At 43.1% G+C, this 15969-nt stretch overlaps 1 pseudogene; it reads right to left on the reverse strand.

The window, feature by feature from the left end:
- The window catches only part of LOC129718509 (irregular chiasm C-roughest protein-like), a 281965-nt pseudogene extending 271866 nt beyond the window's left edge, over positions 1 to 10099 (reverse strand).
- Between the last annotated feature and the right edge of the window lie 5870 nt (positions 10100 to 15969).

The raw sequence follows: 15969 nt of genomic DNA on the forward strand, positions 1-15969 counted from the left end.
GAGGCCTTCGACTTCGAGGTAGGCCCCGCAATCGTTGGATGTGTGCTGTCGACGAGGATGCCTGCGAAATAGATGTTAGGGGAAATTGGATGATACAAGCCTTAGAACGAGTGACACGGCGACGTATTCTGGATTCGGAAATGGATAAAAATAAAGTAATGTAGAGTAAGTAAACTGTTTTGGGTTACATAAGAGCCAATCTCCAGAGAATTTATTAGTGGATGGCGACTATGACAGTCGGTGACGGTTTTCTCGTTCATTCATTGCACTGCGTTCAAGATTTTGAAACGCCTTCACAAAAGCGGTTGTAAATTCGACGTCATCTCCATGTTTAGGCACAAGCTGAATTTACTTTTCCTCAAGCAATATGCAACACAATCCAACAGCGGTGTGATAAAATGTTGTGTAACTGAGTGCGATATCTTCTGTTATCTGCTTCTATGCGACACTAAAACGCATTACAAAGCCTTGAAAATTGACAATCCTCATTTATGAAAACTGTGCTATTAAACATTGTGGAGCCTTGCTTTTGAATGATCTGATTGGTCGCTCAATGAAAATATAGTAAACAAGAATGTACTGTTCTGGTTATAAGAAAAGAGCCTGCTTCTGCTTAAACAAATGATTTTACTAGTGGATGGCGACTGGGACGGTCCTATTTAAGTAGCAGCGGGTAGCGGCAGCGGATAGCAACGGTAGTGGATAACAGCATATTCAAGGGATAGCAGCAGCGAGATTGAGAGCTTATTGGACTAACGAGATCAATTTAGTTCAAATTACTCAAAACTATATGTTCACTAGCGCCACATAGAGTTTAACTTCCGTACCAAACCCTCCAATAAAAAGTTCTGCAGTATTTTGGCAACAATCAAACGTTTTGGGATGCTGACAATCATAATCTGCCAGCCATGTCTAATTTCCAGTATGAAAACAGTTTTCCACTTTGTTATCAGAGTATCTCATTCAGGGCCGGCGGTTGATGTAGATAGTGGGTAGTAGTACCTACTCGGAAAATATCCCTGTGGGTTCTTACCCACACGGAATTATCGGACAAAACCAAAAAATGTGATGATTTTTATGTTCGAAACTTGAAATTACCGTGCACATGTGCGAGCGACCGCTTTTTGAGCGAGAGTTTATAAAGCTACAGATTTAATGCATTTCTAAGCAATTTGCTATCAAACAAAATTTCGATTTCGAAAACTTCAAGAGCTACTCTTGTGCATTTTTTTCATTGGTCTAAAAAGTGAGACTTTCACGACTGTAGCTGAAGCTTTACCAGAATTCTGCTTAAGTTCAAATTTTGAATGGAGACTTTTTTCGTGGAGACAAAACTGTTGAGCCTTGAGTTTGCATCAAAAATGCACAATAATTGTCTATTTTTCATGGGTTTACCTTTACACGCACTAACAAAACAATCTATGCAGCATCAATCATGGAAACCCATAAGTCATCAGAAAAAAATTACCTCGAACTCTAACCGTGATGGCGAAAACAGTGAAACTACTCCATTTAGAAGTGTACGCGTTCAAAGAACGGTACCCCGCCGCGTCAAAAACGAATATCGTACGCCACTTTGCGAACGCCGGATACGCCTGTTTCGGCATCTGCAATATCTTTGCACTGTTGGACAAGAATCAAAGCATCGAAAAAAACCTGCTCCAAACGCCCGATGACCCTGAACGAAAAGAAGCTTAAAAGGATGCTGAAGAGCAAGACCGAGAGGAAAGCGCGCTGGTCTGGAGGTTGGTGCCACCGGCCAAATTGTGTAATTTACCTGGCGAACATGGATGGCAACGACTGGCAGGGCACTTCGTATTTTACTTTCGCCTCGAAGGAAATGAGCTCTGAGGTGAAGTTCATTTGACACACCAAGTTTCCCAAGAAGGTGCTGCTGTTGCCAAGGATTGAACGCGCTCAGCGAGGAGGGGATGTCAAAGCTGCTCTTTTTTCGCTCCTAACTGAAAGGGGAAATTTATAGTAAGAAGTGCCCGCCGAAAGTTGCGTCATCAAGAAATACCATAGGGCGAAAACGCCTCGAAGCAATCGTTGGAGGAGATGGAGCGTCCTCTAGCTGACACCATCGAGAGTTTTTGGGCAAAAATTAAGTGTAAGATCTACTCCAATAATTTTGACGCGAAAATTGATAAACAAAAGAAAGAAAGAACTCAAAAATATGCCTACACGCACGTTTTCGTCCGCCATGGTGATTGTTCCGGTTAACTACTGGAATGCAACTTTTGAACCTTTTCTGTTCGTCACTACTCACTCGGGAAAATAGTGTGACGCCGGTCCTGATCTCATTGAGATTTGGTGATTTAATTGGAATTAATATTTACAACGATTATAACAATCATCATTGACTGTTAAGACCAAATTCAAATAAACCAGTTGCCAGTTGCGACACTGGACAATGATTTCCATACCCGGGTATAAGCTTGCGGCTTTATCGGACTCAACGACGTCTGTGATTTTTTTTGATTACATGACATGATGACATGATAACATTTCTTCATCTAGCAGAATTTGGTTACACCCACGCACCGACAAAACAAGGTGAAGTGATACTCTACCTAAAACTGTATTTCAGCAACCTTCAACATTATATTCGAGAAATTCCGGTCAATTTAGCAACGCCTTTCGTCCAGGTTACTAATCAGTTATTGGAAAAGAGCGTTTAAAATGAGCTAACACTGTAATTTACCGCTTCACACCATTAATTTGATTAACCCCTATCGAGTTTATTTCCAAACCTATTGCATAAAATATATTGACATAAAAAAGTAGTCGTAATTCAACTTTAACCTTGCGATTGTATCCTATAAACACCCTCTTCAACTAGTCCAAAATTACCTGGACATAGAGGAATTATCTTGTTAACAAAGTTATTCGTAATGAGTTATCTACATTTTCGCTGAAGATACTGTTCGGCTTCAGGCAGAACTTAAATAGTGGAAAATATTGCTTTGTCTGGTTCTACATGACGTCGAAGTTTGGTAATTACAAGATCTCAAACTTGGAACAGTTCAAAGCGGTTGCCCAGCAAATCTGGGATGAAATACTGGTGCCGGCCGTCTGCGGTAGCTTTGAAAAGTGTTTGAAGTTGGTAAAACTATCTAAGGGAGGGGTTGTTCCAAAACATCTGCGGTGGGTGATTATTATAAAAAGTACTTTCAGTAAAAAATACTCAGAAAAATGAATGTGTCATTTTTTTTTCAACAACTAACGACTTACTTTAGTAAAATTGGTTATTTCGGCTTTTCAGTCATCTGCTTATCAAAACGAAAAATTATTCTCGATTTCCGACGTTTCGATTGAATATAAAATCTTTTTCAAGGATTAGATTATCCTTTCTAATCCTTGAAAAAGATTTTATTTTAAATCGAAACGTCAGAAATAGAAAATAAATTTTGGTTATGATAAGCAGATGACTGGAAAGCCGAAATAACCAAGTTTACTATTTTTTCCTGTATGAACTCATCATTGCGACCAGAAATTTTGATCTTTTGTGAAATGGCCCGGGTGTTTGCTGTATTCCGCCTTTCTATTATCAACAATATCACTAATAAGAGTAAGTGAAATATTTTTTTCATAATTCGTGCTTGTGTGTATGCCCTTCCTTTTTACGCTTACTTTTGCAAGCCTCGCTGCCTCCGGCCAATATTCCAACTTCAATTTCTGGAGCTGGAATTTCCTGGAGAGGTTTCAACGGAATGACCCTCTATCCAATTTTATTGTGAAAGGGTTTGAATTTGTAGAATTCAACGGGGAAGAAGGGGTGATGAGGAGCCTGAGTATAAGCCCTTGTTTAAGTCCGCTGACTACGAATGGCCCTGGTTCTACTAAAATTCCCACTTGTCAAACCGAGCTGTTTAACATTGCGGCTGCGAAGCTCCCCTCCACTGTGTGATATTTACATATTACTATGAAGTTTTGAAATCGCATCCAAATTTTATTGAATTGGATTTATGAGATATATTTAGTTCAAATTAATCAAAACTACATGCACACTAGCTCCACGTAGCGGCCTTATTCCATAATAAACTGCAGCGGCGTACTGCATAGAAGCTGAACTCCGAAACAAGCTGTGCACCAAATGAAACTAAATTTTAAACCACCACTCCTTAGACTTTAGCCGGGAAATTAGTGTCAGCGTTACTTGTTATTTGTTCGAACATGCATTGTATAGGTTAAAATAAGTTCATATTTTATTCATTCGTTAATGAATTTAAAAAAAATGGGATAAAAATAGATGGAAGCAAAATAGTTTAGAAAAAAATCAACAATATAATAACAATAAAATACTACAATTCTCCTCTTACCTATTTCCAACTCTTTAAAGCTTGATGTTCAAAGTTTGCATACCTGCGGAAAGAAAAGTAGAAAAAGTACATTATTCATTAGTGTCAAATCAAGCTTGGAACAATGTTTTCTTATCGAAGCAAACAAAAGAACATTCCAATTAAAGAATCCAAACATACGCCGCCGTCTCGTTCGCCGTCGTTCTAGCTTTCGTATTTGCGCACCGCACCGAATGCCAAATCCCTTGCAAAAACAACCATCCGGTGCCTTGCTTCAATAAACAACAGAACGCTCCGGTGTCAGTGATATCGAAAAACATTGACAGCATCCACCCACGAGCGTCGACCTCGTTTTACGAAAAATTGGGCGCAAATATTTGCCGACATCTATTTATGTTATGCAAATTATGACGACGTACGTATCGAGTGCCTTTGATCAGCCCCGAGACCGTGTGGTGTCGTGTATCGGTTGGTAGGTACGAATATCCTGCTGATAGAAATCGACCTGAAATCGGTGGCGGTGGGTACCTAACCGGGTTCGAAATGACTTTAAGCGCGACCTAGACCATCATCGGCGCTGGTTGGGATCGTTTTCGCAAATGCCGGAGACTTTGATATGCGGCTCCTAATTTGATTGTGCCTTCTTTTTTTTTTTTTCTACGCCACAATATACTCCTTACCTGGGGCAACTGGCGCTGTTTCGACTGTCAGCTACATTAGGGTTGCGGTTTGATGAAGCAAAAAACCCAAGTATTTTACTGTTCTATTTTTGCGTTTGACTGCAATCATCCGGAAACATTCTGAACAGGACCTTGAGGAAAGAGCGAATCACCCTGCGAGGTGAGTTCGGCTGAATTTTTTCCCTATTCACCACTCGAAATCGTCGACCGAAAGCAAGCGTGAAAACATAAAAGAGGAAGTGTTATCATATCAAAATTATCTGCTCACAAAAACGAAAATTGTGCACCTTTGGCTCGGGAATCTGACACATTCGCTCGGGGCTTCGCTGCGGTTGCTGTGAACCCGACATGAAGGCGGCACCCGGCTGGGATGCGGCTTCGCACTCCGGGCCGGACAGAACAGAGTAGCGATGACATGTCAAAGCCGACAGCAGAAAGGTGCGGTTTCCCGTGACAGTGTTTATTTTTAATTTATTTTATTGGATGCATTCAAATTAGGTACTTCGAATTTGTTGCGGACGAATTAGTTCGTGTGTGTTTATGTCGGGTGGCTGCGTACAGTTTGAACTGCAAATATTTGCTAATCATGAATTTGTAGTGGAATGACGCATTTGAAATTGGAATAGATTAGAGTTGGGCCAATATTGTTGGGGTAATATTGTAAACAATTACCACGCGGACACAATGACCGTACTGTTCACGGAAATATCGGCAGCAAAGCAACAGGTTATGGGCCCTGTTGGTACAAAATTAAGGTGTTCTGATGAAATTAATCAAAGCGGCCGGTATTGGGGTTTAATTAAATGACATACAGACTGAAATCTATGCGCTTTAACTATAACATGAAACTTCATTATCGTTCTTGGTTGGAATCCAGAAAGTACGTGCTAAATCACTTGAAATGCAAAATGCTTGCCACGAAGGTGCTGGCATGTTATTAAACCCTCTGCTCCTGAACGCCTTGTAGCAGATTATGAGCAATCCTTTTTTTTGCTTCCTCTAAGCGCTACAGATGGCCTCGAAGAACTGTGGAAACCGAGAACCACTGCCTCGAGGCGCAAGCAAACCCGTCCTACGGCAATCAATGCAAATGTATGCACTACTGCATTTGTTGATAAAACAAACAGCGTAGCTGACAGTGCAGTGCAGCGTTGATGCGAACATAGATCATACCTACTGCCAACTGCAGTTTCATCGAGCAACAAGGCAGAAAAAAAAACTACTGCACTAGTTAGTTATCGCGTCCGTCATCAGGAGGGGTTGATCTAGTTCGAAAATTACCAGCTCCTCAGAAACGTTTCTGCTTTCGAGTCTTATGAAGCGCCAGACGAGAAGAGTTGAATGCGATTGAGCTGCTGACGATCAAACACTCTTAACCAACACTCGGATGCAACAGTCGAAAGCTTTTGTTCGAGTTCGATATTGCTGATTGCCTCGGATAAATTGTCTGAAAAAAATATTTGATGGATAGCCTTTGGCTGGTATTGCGAAATTTACTGAGTTGTTTTTAGGGAAAAATGAACAACACGTGATAATTTGCATTAAATGCAGTGCAAACAGGTAGGTGGGAGTCTAAACTGACATTCGCAAGATGAAGCATTGCCCATGGATGTGGAGTGAGAAACTAATTTGGTTGATTTTTGTTTATTTGATTGATGTTTGTGGTTGATTGATGTTTATTCAACGATTTTGGAGCTGTTAATTAAGCAGTTAGGTTTCCGAAGCCATCGATTACGAACGATTACGATTACGATGTCTTAACAATGATCCAGGAAAACTTCAGGCTGAACAGACTCTTCAAATTCAGGTTCGGCGCTTCATCAGGAAATAGGACGCATAGATTTTGCGTACCAAATTCTTCAAGCAGAATAGTCCATTGTAAAGTTGAACCCAGGAGACTTAATTTAGATGATGAACCTCTGCAAACATCAAATCATCAGCGGAGAACTCTTATGGCGATGTCATGGCATAGATTGAAATGATTATTCTGTTTACTGTTCCTAGCTGGTGTCATCGAATTTCGAGGTTTGAGTTTTAACCTAACGGTCGCCATGAAATATGTCCATTGTGCCACGGGCGAACGACGAAGTTCCAAAGACTTTCGGAATATTTATAAAACCGCAGTTTGGGTATACGGTGACTGACGGAGTCTGATCTAAACCGAAAGTCAACTGACTCTGTCTTGTCGAATGTCTACTTAACGTGCCTGTTCGTAGGCCCCCTCTGTCACCTGCCTGGAGTACAGCTGAGCTACGAGAGCTGAAACGAATGCGAAATACCAATCAACGACGACTCCGACGATACCGCTCATCTGAATCGAAAAATGCTTTTCGTTCTTTTTGCGATGCTTATCGGAAATTGAACAGGAGCTTGTACAAAGTCGTATGTGTTGAAAGTTCAATCAAATTTAAAGCGTAATCCCAAGTCCTTCTGGAATTTTGTTAACTCAAAAAGGAAATATTCTGCCATTCCACCGACAACATTTCTTGACGACGATAAGTCGAATTCTGTTGCTGATACATGTGAACAGTTTGCTAAATTCTTCGCTTCTGTGTTTGCACCGAACATCGCTTCTGATCACGAGGTTGAACAAGCTGTAGTTGATGTTCCTGCTGATATTATTAATTCAGACACGTTCGAGATCACCCAGTCGATGATTACTGCTGCGACCAATAAGCTCAAAAATTCTTTTTCTCCTGGACCTGATGGGATTCCAGCTGTTGTGTTTCGTCGATGTATTGCCGCATTAGTTTCCCCACTATGCTCAATTTTCAATAGCTAATTCGAACAGCGTAAATTCCCGAAAATATGGAAACAGTCATTTCTGGTTCCAGTGTTCAAAAGTGGAGATAAAAGTAATATCCGTAACTACCGTGGAATTACAAATCTCTCGGCAGCATCGAAATTATTTGAAATTTTTGTCAATCGAAGTCTTCTAGCTGGAATGAAGTGCTATATCTCTACAGACCAGCATGGTTTTATGCCTGGACGATCGGTTACCACGAATTTATTGGAATTTACGCATACCTGTTTTACTTTGCGGGTATTGACTTATTCGCGAGGCTGAGGCCGGTACAGTGATGTTCATATTAAGATACACCTCACACTGACCGCAAATGAACAGTATCGGACCAGCAGCGAGAGCTTGCCTAGAGCATGGTGGGGTATCGGACACTAGGGCATCGACTCCCCGTAAAAGCCACAGACCCGAAAGCAGCTTTGACAGAGCTGTTAGGGCCACTCCTTACCAAGATGCACTAGCCCGCCTTTGGGACCGATACCAGTAAAGCTCCAATTCTGGCAACTGGTCGCTATGTTGACGATATGAGTCAAAACACGCTTCTATAGTATGATGTTGGACTGAAACCTACACCGAGCTCTGTTAGTAAATTCATGTGACAACGGCTTGCAACGGTTAGATGGCAAACGGATGCGTAAAATCTGGAAGGCCTTCCAGTAGGTTCTGCGTTGATTGCTACGTGGGAATCAATCAGAAGTAGGATCAGATTCCCTTTCCTGACTTACACAATGACGACCTTCCCCCAGTGTTGTTAGTCTCGCTCATAAACAGCATGCATAATTTCAAATTCTCGTAGCTGCTGATATCACACACTGAAGTCTTGCTTGCTCGCATTCGCTCCCGAGATCATATGCACACACGCACGCCTACTCTTTTACTCGAGTGTAGTCCCCTTCTCGCGAGCACAACCAGCCGAGTACAATTGTTTCAAGATGCATTACGACAGTTGCGGGAATGTGCCACATAATTATAAACGACCAAACAGTAAACAAACGCAGCGATGTTGAAGGCCTGAACATAGCGGAGTACAGAAATAAACAACAGAAAACGTCAACGGTCGCTGACAGCTTCTACCGAGTGTCACACAGCATAACTTGTGCGCAATAGAGTTTGCATGCAAGTTTCTGGTTAAGGAAAAATATGTTCAGTATGATTGAGAGTGCTAGAATATTGTAACGGACTGCTTCGATAGCGATTTGCTTCGGCTGGTTTTGCATTAGACTGCTATAAAAGTTGAAGAGGTTGTTTATAAGACATGATCACAGAGTTAACGTAGAATACGACAGCCTGTCTTATGTATTTCTCGCAATAGGTTTGGAAATACACTCAATGGGGTTAACCAATTTAATGGTCTCTCTGCTCCAGATGACGTTTACCTCTACAGACGGCACCGGTATCGACAATGAACAATAGCAGAAGCTATGTGCAGCTATGCAGTTTAACTTGCTGCCGTATACAAAACAAGAATGAAATTGAATTATTTTGAGGCTGTCTTTTGCATCAAATTGCACTGAGATAGCTTAATTTAGGCTGTGGCTACGAAGAGGTTATAGATAAAGGCCAATGTTAAAATACATTCAGTAAATTTTGAGGCTCAGCTGAAGTCATACGTGGTTAATAATGTTTCTCAATGCCATTTATTGACAACTGAATATTGTTTTTATAAATTGGCAAATTTTTGAGTTAGTTTTGAATTATTTGTAAATTTTAAATCAACATGAGGTAATTTATTTGCAAATATATATGATAATTTTATTCGCTATACTGCTTGCCCCACACGCCATATAGCTAGTCACACACGCTATATAGCAAGCCACGCACGCTATAGACACGCACAAACAAACTATAGACATGCACAGATATGCTATAGACTTGCACACGCAAGCCACGCACGCTATATGGCAAATCACACACGCTATAAACATGCACAGACACGCTATAGACATAGTTAGTAAACTACACTAGTGAACTATATAGCAAGTCACACACGCTATAAACATGCACCGACATGCTATAGACATGCACAGACACGCTATAACCATCCTATATATACATACACGCTTGATGGTGATGGCTTCTCAAACCACCTGGCGGTGCGAGTCTCAGTTTCTGGCTGTATTCACCCAACGATATCTGAATTGGATTACCGCTGGTGGGGTCCAACTGAGATCGAAGGGGAGCCGGACTGAAAATGGTAGGAGCTGCAGCTAACCATTACAGCCGCCGCTGTTGCCCGCTACTGCTCCACGCCGCCTTTGGCCACTGCCATCGCTGCTACTGTCCGCCGCTGCTGCCCGCTGCTATCAACTGAGGTTGCTTGAAGAGAAGCAGTTTCTTATATAGCCCATACGAGTGCATTCCCGGCTAACTAGGTGCTCCATTCTGTCGTCATTTTTAGGGGAAGGCAGCACCTAGTGTAGGTTCTAGGTCTTGTTGAGTTTAACATTCTAGCTCATACTAGAAATTTTCCAAACACCCCCAAAATCTGAAGTTATGGCCAAAATACGGTTTATTGGACCTCAGTGCATACAATTTTTCTTAACTGAGTCATTTCTCAACTGATTTTCAATATTTAGGCAGTTTTGGAAAGAGAATGAGTAAAGATTTCAAAAGATTTACTGGTTTGTACTAATATCAATAAAACATGTTGAGTTATTTGAGTTTAAATATAATTTTTTAGATTTTTCTACGCAATTTTTCAATTTAATTTGAAGTTTGCCACCTGTTTTTGTGGGAAAAATACTACAAAGACACTAAACTTTTGAAATTATATTCAATGACGAAACGAACAAAAGTGATTTTTTGAAAATCGGTGAATACTTGGCTGAGTTTTATATATTCTTTAAGAAAACCAGAATTTTTGGCTTCCATCCCACAATTATTTCGCGGTGCTGCAAATGGTGAAAAAACACAAGAATTTCTGAAGTGACCTAGTGTAGGTTGCAGATCTTGTTGAGTTTAACATTCGCTCATACTAGAAATTTTCCAAACACCCTCAAAATCTGAAGTGATGGTCGAAATACGGTTTTTGGACCTCAGGGCATACATTTTTTAACTCAGTCATTTCTCAACCGATTTTCAATATTTAGGAACACCGAACTATCAACCTCGATGGTCAGGTGGCAGGTGGTCCAACTCAGAAGGTAAAGTTCCGAATCGAAATGTAGCACCAAGGCTTGGTTACCTTCTGGATATCCGGAATCTACTGGACTAGGTTTGCCACCATCGATGACGTCAAAAACAGCTTACTTTACAGCTGGTCGTCGAATAACCCCCGTTGTAGTCCTTACCAACGCTTGACGAACTCTTCCGTCTTTCCCTGGGAACACTTTCTCGATCCGCCCTCGTAGCTATTGGTTCCTCGCCGACCCACCAATACTAACACTAAATCACCAGCTGCCAGATTCTCGGACTCCTCAAAGCACTTACATCTACGGGTGATGACTGGTAAGTATTCCTTCACCCATCGTCGCTATCTCCACTGGGGTCGTAAGAAGTATTTTGACCCCGGTGGAACTGCCCGGCAAAAAATGATTTGGCGTTAGTGCCTCTTGATCGGCCGACTCGAGAGGTATGAATGTGAGTGGCATGCAATTGATCATAGCCTCTGCTTCAAGAATGACAGTTTCCAGAGTTTCGTCATCTGGTTTGCGAGCTGATTCCAAAACTGCCCCAGTTTCAACTTTGACTGATCGGACAAGCCTCTCACATGCGCCCCTCATATGGGGCGCAGCCGGTGGGATAAATTTCCAACTAGTGACAAGTTCTGCACTTGTGAATGTCCCGGCTAAGGCTTGATTTCTCCGATCGATTTCCTCTCTGAGCTCCCGACTTGCGCCTTGGAAACTTGTGCCGTTGTCTGTGTAAAATTCTCTCGGAGGTCCACGGCGAGACACAAAGCGGCGCACGGCCATTGTGCACGATTCCGTGCTAAGGGAGTGTACCACTTCCATATGAACTGCCCTAATCGTGAGGCAGGTGAATAGGGCGACCCAGCGCGCAGCGCTTGGCGAGGCTCCTACCGACTTTAGCGTAAACTGGTCCAAAAAAATCTAGACCAACATATGTGAAGGCATGCAGAAAAGGGGTTGGACGCATCTCGGGTAACGGGGCCATAACAGGAGTCCTTAGAGCAGCTTCAACAATCCGGCATCAAATGCAGCTTTTCATGACCTTTTCAACCAACGATCTAAGTTTAGGGACTTCAAATCTCTGGAAAATTTCGTTGACGACAGTCTCGCGGTTGGTGTGGCGGAAGCGGCGATGGAACCAATCTACGATGAGCGTTTTTCCGGTGGTCCCTGCGACTCAACAAGGATAGACAGTTCTTCTGGATATGCTTCTTTCTGAGCGATTTTTCACAGAAGCTCTTCGGCTTCAGTTCATCTTGGGTGAAGGCTCCTAACTGCAATGGTTTTTGTTTCTTGCTCCGTCAGTAGTTGTCCACGTAACGGAATACGAATGCGACCGTTCGTTGTAGCTTCGTCCACGAGTTGAAACGGAAAATCGTAATCGGAACGTTCACACGTGTTGTGAAGTGACACATAAAGTTGCTTTCTGAGCGAAGCTCGGGCGTTGGACTGGCCACATTCCTTCAGAATCGAAGAGGAAACTTGGTCCCCGGAACCATGGATTATCCGTTGAAAGTTGTGGCCCACTATTCCACTTGGTTACTTGGTCGGCGACGTTTAATTTAGTGGGGACCCACCTCCACTCCGTCGGATCGGTGGTTGTTAGTGTTTTTTGGGATTTCAGATCGAAAGTAGCATCTAGGAGTGTGCAGTTTATCAGTTTTGGAAAGAGACTCGTCCACTGCTGCCATCGTTCGTATAAATCTTCGGATATAGTCTCATCCCAGTCTGTACCACTGGCCCTGATGTCCTGAATAAGGATTTTGCCTAGAACGAGAAAGAACGAGATCAGCCCTAGTGGATCGAAGAGCGTCATAACCACTTTGACGACCTCGCGCTTCGATGGAATGTGACCTTGTTCCAGTAACGAAGATAATCCCTTAGCGCGAAAGAATAAGTGAATACGTCCTCTCTGGGCAGCCACTTCATCCCCAGTACCGACTCAGATATTCCTCCACTTTCTTACGACACGTGTTTGCTATCTCCTTCGGCAACTTCACTTCAATTCCTTGCAGAACCTCCGCTTTGTTGGACAGGAAGTGCCTCAAAGTGAAACCGCCTTTAGTGTGCAGCATCTTCACCTCATACACCACCTCTATCGCTTCGTCGATTGTTCTGAAGCTATCCAAATAATCATCCACGTGATGCTTATCGACAATTGCCGCAGCAGCTCGAGAGAATTCCGTGGAAAACTCTTGGGCGTTTCGGTTTTTTCACGTATTGGGCCGAGGTTGGAGAACAGGTTGACCCAAAGGTGGCCACGTCCAAGACGTAGACTTGCGGATAATCGGTGGGCTTATCACGAAATATAAACCATTGAGACTGGCAGTCAGGAAACGGTATTCTCATCTGGTGAAACATCTCCATTAAATCTCCGCAAATGGCGACGGGAAATTGTCGAAATTGACTAAGGACTTTCGGTGGCGGAGTCAGTAGATCCGGTCCTTTGAGGAGCTTGGAGTTGGAGGAGATTTCTTTCACTTTAGCCGCCGCGTCCCAAATTAGCCTAACCTTGTCCGGCTTTTTTGGACTGGTCACGACACATTGTGGAAGGTACCAGACGCGAAATCAACGGAAATCAATTCGGCTAGGAAAGCTTTGTGCGCATAGCCTTTGCGCTGATAGTCAGCTATCTGGTCCCGCACAGTGGATCTTTTTGGTGTTTTCGTTCTGAAGCTTCCAACCGCCGAACAGCCATTGGATAGCTGTCGGAGAAAGCCGGGCCGTCCACCTTCCAGAGCAATCCCGTTTCGAAGCGGGAACCATCCATCGTTCGTCGTGTCGTCTCGCGAAGGATTCTATTAGCGCGTTTATCTTCTTTCGACTCTAGCTTTTCATTCGAAGCGGTTACTCCTGCAGTCTCCAGTGCGAAGTAAACGCGCATTTGCTCGTTCATCTCCTGATCGTGAGCCACGTGGAATTTGACGAGAACTTGAGGGGCTGATTGACTTGGAATACACCCGTAGATACTCCATCCCAAACGGCACTTGGCCCCAATAGGATCATTTTTACCCCCTCCGCGAAGCTTGAGTGTAACACAACGCCTAAGATTGTCAAGCCTGATCAGAAGCTTTGGTTGAACAAGTTCGTGATCGTTTACTGGGAGGCTACGCAGGTGGGGAAATCGTTGAGAGAGTTCACGGTATTTGAGAGTCTGTGATGGTAATACCAAGCTACTAACTGTCCGGACATGAACCAGTTTGTACCTGGAAGAATTGTTTTTTCCCGAGATTTCAGCCTCAATGACGCGCGACTTTGTTTCGATTCGCTTGAAGTAGTGTGAAGTAGTGTGAAGTAGTGTGTGGTGTTTTTGCCGACACCCTTCTATTCCGCAACCGTGCCATGACCTACAGGGCCATTTGCCGTGGCTGTAGAGGCACGTTCTGCACAGGTTTTTCTGTTGCACGAGCTTCCAGCGCTCACCCACGTTGGCCGACTTGAACTGCCGACAATCTGCTACCCGGTGCCCGTCCCAGCCACTGGATGCGCAAGGCTGAGCTGGTTTGCTTGAGCTTACATGTGATCCGCCCGAAGTTGAAGGGTTTGTTAAATTAGGAGTGTGGGTAAGAATAGACCCTGTCTTTTTTTGCTTCCGCTTGTCTAACCTAGAAAGGCTAGCAAAACTTGGTAGGTCGAAAGTAACTTCACTTGCTGCATCTACTAGTACCGACATGAAATTACTGAACGTTTCCAGGTTTACTGTCTGAAAGTGGCTTTTGTAGGTGACCCAGTCCAGTCGAATCGAGCCCGGTAGCTTTTCCACCAATTCTCGCATCAAGACCGGATTTGCGCAAAGTCTTTATTACATGTGGTACCCCTGACGGTAAAAGCAATCGGCTCTTAACCGTATCCAAAGCTCGGCCACGTAAGCACTTCTGAAGGCGGATAAAGTTTTCTGTTGATAAAGATGGGCCAGTCTTCAGGATTTCCACTGAATATTGGTAACTCTTTGCCCAGTACTTGGCGCGCAGCGAGGTGTTGCTGTGTAAGCATAGCAGGAACCGAAACCGTCGCCTGTCTACCGCCAGGTCCATGTCTAGATGCATGTTGATTACCCTTATTGAGTTTCGTGTGGATTTGTGGGGTTGATTTGGCCCTATTACCAAATTCACCAGAAAAATCTGATTGCTGCCGAGGTGAGTGGTTACTTATCATAGAATTGTCACTCCTATCTAAATATTCCGCGCCAATTTGATGGTCGAACCAATCAGACACAATTTAACTGGAATCCGGAATCGATCGACTTTTACTACTCCCTGCTGCTTGCCGGATAATTTACTGCCGCTTTTGCATCGACTCTCTCCTTAGTTGAGACTGCATCTCTTTAAGTTCCTTCTCCTCCTTCAACTTGCGTTCGCGTAGGAGCCTCAATAGAGAAATTAAAGAAGTCGACGAAAACTTGACCTGGTCCCAGGTCAAGACAAAAGCTAGGAATCGTCATCAGTGGAAATCTTTCTCGTTGGCCCTATGCACCACTGCAGGTGCTCAGGAAACATAAACGAATAAAAAAAAATATTGCCAACAATTCTTTGGAACGCACCGGTATTTAAACAGTCCTCGAATAATCGCCGCAGATACGGACAGAAATATTGTCCGAAACTTCACTGGTGAGGTTTTTTCCCTGTCTTGAAGAAGTTGAAGTTTGGACTACATTGTGTATGGAGCAACATATTCAACAGCTCTCTTGGGACATTACGACAAACGGATGTTGGGCTACAGGTAACGTTTACTCTCCGCTTTGGTACACGGATCAATTCTACTTTGGGGCACTTCTGAAAATTTGGTATCCAGCTTAGGCTCAGTGTCTTCCGGCTTCAGATGGAAAGCATAGACCAACGAGTTTAAAGGAATCTACCACAGATCAAGTAGACCGATTGTCATAATTCCGAGGACATGTAAACCCGGGTTTGATGACACAATAATTCCTGTTTTCGTCACCCTTCGGATGGTTAGTTCAGCAAGGAAATCACTGATCAGTTTGATCTTGTCTTCGGTACCATCAATGGAGGTTTTTCGGTATTTTCCGATCATCTCGTTAATCTTCATAGAAATGGACA

This window comes from Wyeomyia smithii, chromosome 1, assembly GCF_029784165.1.
Source record: "Wyeomyia smithii strain HCP4-BCI-WySm-NY-G18 chromosome 1, ASM2978416v1, whole genome shotgun sequence".
NCBI classification, from domain to species: Eukaryota; Metazoa; Arthropoda; class Insecta; order Diptera; family Culicidae; genus Wyeomyia; species Wyeomyia smithii.